The following is a 12,227-nucleotide window of genomic DNA, read 5'->3' on the forward strand; positions in this document are numbered from 1 at the left end:
GGTTAATGATTAAAATGGGAGGGTCCAGCCCATTGTGGGTGTTACCGTCCCTAGGCAGGTTCTCCTAAGGTGTTACAAGAAAGCAAACTGAACAAGTCATGGGAGCAAGGCAGTGAGCAGCATCCTCCTTGGTCTCTGCCTCGGCTCCTGCCTACAGGCTCCTGCCTTGCATCCCTGCCTTGGCATTCCTCAATGGACTATGACCTGGGGTATGTATGCCAAATAAACCCTTTCCTCTCCAATTGCTTTGGGTCATGGTCTTTATCAGAGCAACATAAACCTGACTGCCACAGCTCCCGCCCCGCCCTTGGAAGTTCCTTCCCTCTGTCCATCACACAGAACTCTGGCCCTGACTTGAATAAGCTCCCAGGCAAGTGCTCGAGGTGCCGGTCCCTTCTGGCCGGTGCTGGCCCTGTCATCTTTGATGAAAGTAAATCTTCTATATCCTCCTGCCAAATCTTCTGTCTCTTTGGCTCAACAAGTTGTGAAGAGGTCCTGCCCCCCACCCCCGGGCCCTCTTACATGCTGTGGCTAAGCACCCATTTCTAGATCACTGGGGCCTCCTGGGGCCCTATCTGTTCCTTCACACTGAGCCTCTAGGTAGAAGACATCATCTGGCTCGTCTCTGTTTAGTACGTATTGCCTAGACTGAGCAATTGCTACAGCCTGCTGGGCACCAGGCACTGGGAGGAAAGAGGGCATAGACGGAGGCACTGTTCTTAAAAGGCTGTGAACAACATTGAAAGGGAAACCCACTGGGCGGGATCTCCGTGTCCATCCCCAGCCCTGATTGGTTCGGGATGACTTCATCAATGACTTGACCAATGACTTCATCACGGTTCTTCATTCACTCACTTAACAGATCATTATTTGGGAGAGGCCTGAGCCAAGGCTTCCTGTGGGTCCTACAGACATGTTTCCTTTATATGAACAGTAATTTTAGTGTATTTTAGACTTTTTCCAATGCCTTTGGAGGAGGAATGCACTCTCCAGTTTCCCATAGCTTCTCCTCTTTCCTCTCCCATACACTATGTCCCACCCTCAGTCACCCATGATGGGCTTGCCTTGGCTGCTGGACCCCTGACTGCTTACCAGGCTCAAGAGCTTGTCATGGTAGAGAACATGAATGGCCCTATACCAGAAAGGGAACTGTTTGGGGGAGACAGACTCAAGTGTGACAGTAACAAACATGCATGATAGTTAACTTTACTAGGTAGGAAACCATGCGCGTGGTACTCTATCCGAGTCCGTAGTCTGAGACCATCGGAGAATGCCTTCCTGAGTGAGTGGCAGTCTAAACTGCTATAAGAATAAATAACAATTAGGCAAAAAAGGTTCCAGGGAAGAGTGTTCCAACAGAGTACACAACAGGCGCCTAACACATGGGTTCCCAGTCTCCGGGCTGCAGCCGAGGCAGACGCTAAGGCAAAGAGCCTCTCGGGAGCTCATCATATTCGTCATCTCTCATGTATATTCACCTCCCAACGCCTGTGTCCAGCTGTGCCCAGATGAGGGACAGACTGGAGAGCTTCCCGCATCTTCCTTTGGCCTGGCTAAGCTCACATCCAGACTCTCTGATCCTCCAAACAAGACTGTAAATGCGGTGTGGGGACACAGCACGGAGAACTGGCTAGCTGGCTCGGGTCGTGCGCCATCCAAGCAGGAATGTAGTGGCTTCCCCCTACTCCAACAGATTGGTGGGAAGTGTTACATGAATAGAGACCCATGCTCGAGCACCTGCCTTTTGCTAGCCTAGAGCTGGCTGCCAGGTTTGTTCTGGACAATTGGAGAAGATGGGTAATCAATAAAATGGAGTATCCGTAATCCACATCCTCAGAGGCTTTGCCTGTGGCTGGTCATTTGCCTGTGGACAAGAATCCAGTTGGAATTAACATCGTCAGAAAGTATAACTCACCTGGCTTTGTGGCACGGGCCTATAACCGCAGTGACTAGGGAAGCTCAGAAAAATCCCGGGGTCAGCCTGGGCTACAGAGTGAGTCCAAGGTTATCCCAGGCATCTTAGTGAGATCCTGTTTCAGAATAAAAAGGGCCAAGACTGTGGTTTAGCGAGAAGGCACTTGTGTAGCATGCATGAGAGCCTGGGTGCAGTTCCTAGCATCACAAAAAGGAAAACAAGTTAATGAATCAAACAATGAAAACTACAAGTGACAACAAACATGAGCCTTTGGTTGCAAGCATTAGAAACTGCTGACTGCTTTAAACAGAAATGAATGAATTGGAGGGTATGTTCCTTTTTGGTGGTTCTGTAACAAATTACCACAAAGCTAGTGGCTTAAAACAACAAAGTAATTCTTACACAGTTCTCAAAGCCAAAAGTCCAAAATGAAGGTGTCCACAGGACTCTGCTTCCAGGGCCTGTAGGAGGGGAGCCGAACCCCAACTCACAGCTCTCCAGCCTTTGGCGTCACTCCCTCCTGCCCCTGGCATGCATCACACTTTCCACTGTGTATTACATTTCTCCAAACCCTTCTCCTATAAAGACACTTGCAATGGTGTTTAGGGCCCAAATATGATGTCATCTCAAGATTCGTTTAATCACAATTGCAAGGAAGACTCACATACTGAATAAGGTGACATTTACAGGTTCCAGAGACTTGTGGGAGGACGTTGGAGACCACACCCAGGACACTAAGGAAAAGTACATCAAATTCACCCAGTCAAAGGAAAAACTGACAAGGCCCAAAGCAACAGCAACAAGGAGAGTTCTGGGGGACTGGGTAGCAGCCCAGAATCCTTCAGTCTACGGGCATTGCCTTCCAAACACTCACCTCTAATAACCTTCCATGCTCGGGTATGTGTGGAGGAGGGGCACTGAGAAACTCAAGGTTGGAATGTAGTGGACACCGGTTATTTTTGTCCCTTCTTTAAGCAACAACACATGGCTGTGTCTTGGGATTCTAGCTTTGTTCCATCTGCTGCACTTACAAGCCCAGCACTCTGCCCTCCAGCCAAACCAAGAGCACAGCAGATGACACAGCCAAACCATCATCCTGGAGGGAAACTGGATCTGTAAACAAAATGATGCTTCAAAGGTTAGGAGCGCTTGCTTCTCTCCCAGAGGACCCAAAAATGCGGTTCCCACCACCCATGGTAGGCCCCTCACAAGTGCCTGTAACTCCAGCACACACACGCACACACACAGAGGCATGCATGCACAAGCATAGTCACACCTGTGCACGCACACACGCTCATACAGAACTTCTTCCCATGTGCTCCTTAATACATGTTTCTAACATAAGGCGACTGTCACATGTGACCCAAACACTTACTGCTCCCTAAAGAGAAGACGCTCCCAAACCATGTCCTACTAAGTGGATCCAGCTTTTTCAGTTCATTTGTTCTTGCGTTGTGCCATGTATCCTACCCCAATATTCTGCAAACAGCAAGTGACCTGTTACCTGCATGCTCTGAGGGATGCATCTGGAGGGATGGAGATGAGGAGATGACAGACACAGCTGCGAGGAAGACATCACGGCTTCGTCCCATTGCTGGGATGCTCGGTGGCTGCTGTGGGCAGCGACAATGTTTTCTATTTGCCGTGTCATGTTCAGCCTACCTTTGGCTGGCACTTGAGCTGGTTGAGACTCACTCTTTGACAGGGCGACCTAACCCTTTACTCCTGTAGCATATGAATCCTCGAAAGTTCTGGGAGCAAGAAGATGCCTCAGGGAGTTCCCTGGAGTTGCATGAACTCCTTGAGGACTTCTCTCTGTGTCACAGGAACGGAATTTCCCCTTTCGTGGCATAGTTGGTTACCCAGCACAGCACTGCAACTCCCTTTATACTTGTATTCCCAGGGATACAATGCCCAAGTGACAGACTCAGTCTCGTATCCATCAGGGAAGCGTTCTGCTCTTGGGGACCAAAACCTGGAAGCTTGCAAAACTCAAGCCATAGGGACAGGAGGCCAAGGGTCAGCAAGTGGGCCGTCGTGCTTCATTGGAGACATGCACACACTTAATTCCTCAACTGGGAGCGCCTCCCCGTGCAACCAGCATACCTCAAGGGTCCACTTGAGCCCTGCCCGATGAGCCCATGGCTGCCCTTGGTGTTCGAGTCCTTGCCAGGCACGTTTGACTCTCTGTCCAAGTGGAGGACACAGGACGCAGCTCACAATGGATACCTTCGGACGCAAGATTACTTGATGTTCATAGTCAGCCTGACATTCATCCTCAAAGCCCAACAGCAAGGCAGAATCTGAGAGCAGGATCTGTTCAGCCTACCAGCATGGGAGATGAAGCCAGTGGGTACAGGTGAAATGCTATCATTTCCCTCCTTTCTTCCCCTCCCTTCTTCCCTTTCTTTCTCCCTCTCCCCTCCTGTCCCTTCTTTCCTTCCTCTTTCTGGTGCTTGTGTGGGTAACACATGTGTGTGCATGTATGCATATGGAGACCACAGGTTGATGTCACGTGTCTCCCTTGAATGCTTTCCACCTTGTATTTTGAGACAGGCCCAGTGCTCCTGACCTGGACATTCTTCAGAGCAAGGGGTAGGTAGACACATGCTGGGTTCACTGGAGGCCATCCTTAGTGAGGTTTATGGGAAGAAAGCACAACTGAATCCAGACCAGTGTACTGTCTTCAGAAATCTTTTATTCCCTTCCTCTACAGGATGCCAAAGAATCTGGATTCTGTAAGGCTCAATTCATGTGGCCTGGCGTTCGGTCCAAGTTTCATTAGCCAACTCATCTAGTTGCTGGTGTCCAGCCAGCTCCTGGAGTTAGCACAGAGAAGGCCAAATCCCTGCTTAGTGGTTCCATCTCAAAATCAGACTGGTCACACATTACATTTCCTCCTCCTCGCAGACACATATGCACACATGCAAGTGCAAACCCATCTCCACAAATGTTCCTCCAGCTGATGGTCTCAAATAACTTTTGGAATTCTGTTTGGGTCAGAGACTGTTTCTTGCCCCTTGTTTCCTTTGATTCCACCTTCTAGCTAAGCAACTAGCCAGTAGGAATCTGTCAGGTTTCGTACACTGAGCAAGGTCGTGACTGTCTGTATCAGTTTTTACAGAGCCTTGGGTTTCACCCACACGCTCAGTGCGTCCATTTCTCTTGTGATCCTGCTGCACACTCTCAGTGCTGCCGCACTTCTTGCAATCCCACTCAACCAACACCAAACTCCGTAAAGGTGCGAGGTTGGCAACAACCAGTTACCAACTTTGGAATTTGAACTTGGCTCTACTCCAAGTCTTAAGACGTTCTTTACTGAGGAACAGAAGTACTCTTTATTTTGTGCCAAACAAACAAACCCACCAAAAACAAAAACAAACAAAAAAAACCCCATTATTTGTGCTTGCTTAATGGACTTTCCTTTGATATCATTCAATGGATCTAGAAGGCAAAGGTTCCATCACACAAGCTGTGCATTGCTAACTTATAGCCAGATTGTGCCGGACACTCCAAGAAGTGCTGTTGGAACAATCCCCTGTGCACTGGGGAAAGGTTGTCTTTGTATTAGCCAAATGCTGGTTTCTATACCAACAGAGATCAGAAAACAGGCTGGACTTTGGCATTGTTTTCATATGGCTACAACTTATTTTGTAAACACTCCCTCCAACACCCTCTGATTGGTTTAATAAAGAGCTGAACAGCCTATAGCAGAGGCGGGAGAGAAAGGTGGGACTTCCAGGCAGAGATAGGAACTCTGGGAAAGACTCAGAGGCCAGAAGAGTCACCAGCCAGACACAGAGGAAGAAACAGGTGCCAGGCTGAAGAAAGGTAACAAAGCATGTGGCGGGGCATAGATTAATATAAACAAGACAATTTAAATTAAGAGCTAATTGGAAAACAAGCCTAAGCGAAGGCCAAGCTTTCATAATTAATATAAAAGTCTCCATGTCGTTATTGGGAACTGGCAGTCCAAGAAAGTCCAGTTGTATTTGGAACCCAATGTTTATAATTTGTGCCCAATACTTATAACCTACACCACTCTCTCAGGTCAAATTATACCAAAGGACACAACAGGTAAGCCTCGGTACCACCACAACCTCAGGTTGTTGACTCTACAGGCTGAGGCACAAGCAGCCACCATGCTTCTTCTGCCCCATTAAAGCTGTGGTGGTTAGTAGGTCACCTCAATGAGGGACTATCTCCGTCAGGTGGCCTGTGGGCTTATCTGTGGGGGACTGCCTTCATTAAACTAGTTGATGTAGGAAGATACACCCTACAAGTGGGCAGCACTCACTTTTGTGTTCTGAACTGCGTGTGTCTCTCCCTCTTCCTCTCCTCTCGACTAAGGAGTGGGACTGCTACTTCAAGTTGACTTCCCCAGCATTATACGTCAAAATAAACCCTATCTCCTCTAGGTTGTTTTTTATTAGGGCATTTTTATCTCAGCAACTAGAAAGGAAACCAAGACAACAGCCCAGGAATTTTGAATATCCCACATTCACTGGAGGATGCGTTACCTACAACTTAACTCTAGCTCCAACCTATGTTACGAGGTAGGGATATGTGGTTGCAAACAACAAAATGATTGCAGTGGATAGACTGGCTAGAAGTAAAATTAAATGACCAGGCATGAAGAAAGAGGGTCTGGTGGCACATACCTGTAATCCCAGCAGAGGCAGAGGCAGGCTGATATCTGTGAGTTCAAGGCCAACCTGGTCTACATAGTGAGTTATAGGACAGCCAGAGCTACATAAAGCTCTTTTAGGAGCTACTCCTCCTTAAAAGAAGAGGAGTGGGGAGGGAGAAAGACAAAGAAGAAGGGAGGGAGGGAGGGAGGGAGCGTAACTAAGATTGAGGTATCAAAACCTATGAAATTCTCTTTAGGTCACTGCAATTAAAACAGCCGAATGACATCTGCCTCCATTTTATAGATCACTCTGCAGAAGCTAAAATTTCCTTAAGAGTGAGTCTAACTGGTCTGAGTTGGATCCCACACCCCTCTGATGGCCTGAGTGACAGACAGGAATAGCAATCACAAACATCCCCCACAGAAGTCTCCCTAAGAAAAAGTGGAATGCTTTCATTAGAGTGAGGGTCAAGGGCTCACTCCACGTGAGCGTATCCTTTACCACCGGGTGAGCGCAGTAGCCAGGTGCCACAGCTCAGCAGCACCAGAAAGCCAAACAAGGAAAAACCACCGAGGCTGATTTCAGCACCACGTGGTATGCAGTGGCCTTGTTAACGGCTGCGGACCATTCATCTCAACTTAGCAGCCACCATGGGACCATCACTGGCATGGATGTCAAAGAGTTCCGGAGAGAGAGGGAATACGGGACAGATGCCGGCCTTTGCTTAGAGTATTGTTTTCTTAGGCCTTGATGCCATCTATAAAGTGGACAGAAAGTTCAGGAGTGACTGGGGCCTGGGTTGACAGGGTTCATGGGACAGATCAGGATGTGGAGGGACTTGGAGGTGTGATGCGCTGTCAATGATCAGCCAATAGTTTCTCCGTATTTACTGTGGCTGACAGCTAGGACCCGGCTGCTGAGAGAGACATAATATTCTGTAGGGACGCTTGGATTTATGACCGTCCCTCTTCAGCCACGTTTTACAAGTCAGAGAGAGAGAGAGGATTCTATACAGTCGTAAGGTAGAAGCCAATTCCATATCCGAGTCTCTTTTTGGTTCAGATAGAAACCAAGCCAGTTGTACAGTTCAAATATGCAACGCCCCTCATGGGCTCGGAACACCTAGGCCCCAGCGTTGGTGCTGTTTGTGGGAGGTAATGGGAACTTCAGGGGGCAAGGTCTAGCTGAAACAAGTCACTAAGGGCCTTTAAAGGTATCCCTAGTACCTGTTTCACCCACTCTTTAATCCTCTGCCCTCCCTGTGGGCCATGAAAAGGGTCCTCCACCATATGCTCTAACACCCACAGTTAGATCGAACTACGGATGGGCAGTACAGAGCTCTCCTGTGCCTTGTTCTCTTGGGTTACCTGAGTTGCAGTGATAGAGAGTAACACAAGAGCATCACGTTAGAAACCGGCATGGGAGTGACTCCTTTCTTGAGTCATTAGGTGCCTCCTGAGACGCCCAGAGCGAAGATGGACTAGCGAAGCCAGCATCCCTCCGCCTGTCTGGGGCACTCTACAATCCATAAAGTGGTTTCGCAACCCTCTTTTTCAGTACACGTCTTGCCAGAGCACTGAATGGCAACAGAAAACATCATGAAACAGCGTCACCATTAATGCACAGACGAGGACGCCAAGGTCCACAGACAGTCAAAAGCAATGGACCAGGGATTCAAGCCCAGGCTTTATGGTGCTGAGTATCCCCTTTGGTGCCACATTCCCACTATAATCATGCTGTTTGGCAAACCTAATTCCCTAGGTACCACAAAGAATAGGGCTTTGAAGTGAACCAGCAGACCTCATACTCTAGACCTATTCCTGAGGCTAGAGCATTTCCCTAGGTGACTACATTGAGAAGTTCGTGCTCCTTGAGACTCTGACCAGAGGCATCTTCCGGAAAGAATAAGGCCAGAGAGGATGCAGATGGGTGTTTTCACTCAGCACCAAGCTCAAGACTAACAAGAAATTTAGTCAAGAGGAGGGGGGCCCAGAAGCCTGGGTTTGAGCCTGGGCTTAACATTGCCCAAACAAGATGCTGGCTGAGCTAAATGCTAGTGGCCTAAGAGGAAAATGCTCCACCACTGGCACTGGGTCAGGGAGTTTCCCATCCATGGCCTTGGAGAGGAGGAGGAGGTTTGTTTATTCAGGTGCAAAACACACACCTGGAACAAATGCAAGCACCAATCACAGAGCTCCCAGATGACCGTTCTCAGCGTGCATCCCCGATGTAGTGAGCACAGATAACCAGAACTTGACATCACCCTAAAGGCCCTCCTCACGTGCCCGTTCTCCATCCGGGCACTACCCCATAGCTATCCAAGGTGACATTTGCCTTCCCAGTAACTCCCAGACATGGCAGGGCAGTCGCACTCTCGAACTCACTGCAGCCGTGGTTACCTACATGGGCCCTGCCCAAGATCAAGCTAGTCAACATTCCAGCAAGGCTGAGGGAAGGGCCCACGAGGCCCCACCCCCAGCTGAGCACCCGTGGGATGTAGATGGCAGCTAGGCCCCCGGTAGGTTGACCATCCTCCAGTGGCTGGCCCCACACTCCTGCACTAAGTGAATGCAATAGGTTATTAAAAAAAGAAAAAAGAAAAAAAGGACACAAAAATAGGAATGGGGTGTGATGGGGGCCGGGGGATGAATTGGAGAGCTTTGGCCTACCACAAACTTACCCAGAAAACCAGTTTAATTCTTATAATGACCAGCCCAGGAAGCCAGCCTGCCATTGACTAAATTTTGCAGGCAGTCGGCCAGCTCACTGTTGTTACCACCTCTGGTAACTTCTGTCACAGCCAGCCTAACAAGGCTTTGGCTTGAATTGTAACTGGGCTCCCTTAATTTCTGTCCATTTCCAATGCGGACCAACAAGCAGCCCAAAAATGTTAGTTTGCCTGGAGAATCCCAGCCCACAGCCTCCAAGCAAGGCTGAAAAGCCTTCCACGTTTTCCCACTACAGAGTGAGGGTCCCACTCCTCCTTTATGCCTTTGAGTGAGGCTAAGAGTGACAGAGCAAGCTCTAAACAACCTTTGCTTTTCTCATTTGGTGAGTCTTTGCTTTCTTTCATAACAGCCTTTGATGATTCGTTTACAGTGCTGGGTAGTGCTCCACTGCAGTGACTTAGGGAACTTTATCCATGTCACTGGGTATCTGGGTGGCCTCCTTTTGCAAAATAAAGGACTACCACCTTTCCTCCTCGGACATGCCTGACCTCTTCCAGTCTCAAGCTAAGCGTGATTGGGCCAGGTTAGGTCTAGAATGGAGACCACTGGGAATATCAGTGTTACAGGCTTACAACACAGGCCTATAACCCCAGCTACTCATGAGGCTGAGGCAGGAGGACTGCTAATTCAAAGGCTGCCTGGGTACAGCTTGGACAACTTAGTGAGACCCTGTCTCAAAAAAATAAAAATAAAAATAAAATAAAAAAGAGAGGGCTATGGTTCAGTGAAGGAGTGCTGACCTAGCATGCGTGAGACCCTAGGATGCATGAGATTTGACTCCATTCCCAGCACTGCGGTTGACTATGATTATAATAAACAATGTCATGAATATGCACACACATGTCTTGTAGAAATATGCACATAGTTCTTTTGAGGAATTACCCAGAAGACTCTCCAGAAGAACTGCTGGGTCTCAGGTAGGCTCAGCAGTTTTCAGGGATTTGGCTGCTCCGCATCCTCACATCCTTCAGCTTTCTTCATCTGAGCTGTTAAGGTGGGTACGAGGCACCGGCACACTTGTTTTGCTATGCTCTTGATTAAAGCTGAGTACTCGCTCATAATAGCACTGCAAACACATGAATCTTTACAATACCAGTCCCCTGGGACAACCAGGCCCTCTGACCGTCTGAGATGCTCCTGTGGCTTCCACAGCGCCACTCTAAAACTCTCGCCTACGTTTCCAAAACCACCCTCGTGGGCAGTTCTGCGGGCTGAGAGTTAAGGCAGCCACGGGAAGGAAGCACTGGGTATCTCAGGGCTCTGCGCTGTCTGTCATATGCCAAGTGCTCAGCAGAGTGTCACAGCATTGTTCCTCTCTCACTGGCCGGACTGAGAATCTGACAATAGGAGTATTTGTCAACAGCAGCAAGGGTTCAAAAGGGGCGCTTAGCCTTTCGGGGAGTGACACATTAGGCAATAAAAACACCATGTCTCCACTCCTAGAAAAACGAAACAGCACAGAATGACAGCAATAAATATTACAGAGCAACCTGACTTGCAAGATCTGCCCTTCCGCCATCGACCCGATCCCTCCCTGCTACTGGGTGAGCTTTTTACTGACTAAAGAGAACCCAGAGCCAGTCAGGCTCAGTAATTCCTGGACAGGATGCACCACCCAAGGGCATGGCTCTACTGTTTCATCTTGAATGCTGGGCCATGTCTGACCTGGCTCTGTGGAAGGACTTCAAAGTGGCCCTGCATCATGCTCCTACCCAGCCCGTCTTTCCACTTGTTCGTCCCCTCCCTTCCTTCCCATCCTCTGCTAGCCTGGCTTCTTCCTCACTTTCCAAGTTCCCAGATGCATGCCTGATGCCACAGCAGCACTGCCACTCCCCTCTGCACACACTGATACTTCCGTCAGGGGTGCTTTTGTGCTTAGCTACTTCTCCTGTGCTTTGATTAGTATGCCCAGGCGTAGACCCAGGAAGAAACCTGCTACCCCTGTTCTGGTCAACCGAAGCACTGCCAAACGGCCTCCTGAACACACAAGCCCGCGGTTTAGCGATGTGTCCGGCCTTCGTCCGAGAAGCTCCTTACTGCAGCTGGCAGTAGTTAACGCAGAAAACCTGTAACTGGCCAAAGTGTTGAGAGTGGCGGTGGAATGCTTGGCCCTCCGTGGGGCGTAACACCCCACCAAAGCTCAGGGAAGATTTCGGAAGAGGGGGCGCAGGAGAATGAAAGAGGCAAGGATGGGGAGACGTGCAGCATAGAGTTATCTCCTGTCATGACACGCCGTTGCACACCGTGTGAGACACGGTGAGTCAGGTACTCGCTGCAGCTGTGGTCACCTGCACAAAATGCACACAGGAGTGGAGCCGTCGGTGCTTCATCATGGACGAGCGAGGGGACCACAGGCCTCGCGCCTTCCAGAGGGACTACTGGCAATTAGTGCTTGGAGGAGGAGTTTGCCGCTTCACTGAGTAGCGTCGTCTGGCGTAAGTTAGCCTGGCTCCGCCGAGGAACTTTCCACTCACACTCAGGCAAGTAACTCTAGCTGAACTCGGAAAGCCATGCGCTAAACGAAGTGGAAGGGAACTCACAGAACAGGGGGTGCTAGTGGGAGAAGGGAGACAAGGGAGGGGAATGGAGGGATGAACATGACTAAACCTCCTTACGTAAGTGTGGGAAACTGTCAAGTGATACAAGACAATAGGATACATGGGAGGACAGCAAGCAGCTGGGGCACTGCAGTGTTCCCAGGAACATGTTAGAGTCTGTGTTTAACAAAGACTTTAATTGTGTGTGTATGTGTGTGTGTGTGTGTGTAAAACACAGAAAAACCGATGTCATTCCAGTTCACTGTAACAGCACTGCCAACTAGCTCTGTCATCAAGTCCCACTCAGCTGTCTTCCCTCCTGGTTCTGGAGCCTAGAATATACATACACTCAGGAGCAGCACCATCCACAGCACTGCTCGGGACACGTGTGGAAAAACCTCATGTTACAAAGGGA

At 49.2% G+C, this 12,227-nt stretch overlaps 1 long non-coding RNA gene across 1 annotated transcript; it reads right to left on the bottom strand.

Annotated features, from left to right (window-relative positions):
• Nucleotides 1–40: 40 nt before the first annotated feature.
• On the bottom strand, nt 41–8,920 carry LOC311595043. Its single transcript, XR_014778294.1, has 4 exons — nt 8,711–8,920; nt 4,022–4,231; nt 2,790–3,028; nt 41–1,864 (listed from the first exon to the last, which is right to left on the bottom strand). It is a non-coding gene; the product is annotated as an uncharacterized lncRNA (long non-coding RNA).
• Nucleotides 8,921–12,227: the final 3,307 nt, after the last annotated feature.

Source organism: Acomys minous, assembly GCF_964271855.1.
Source record: "Acomys minous genome assembly, chromosome: 3".
Classification (NCBI taxonomy): Eukaryota; Metazoa; Chordata; class Mammalia; order Rodentia; family Muridae; genus Acomys; species Acomys minous.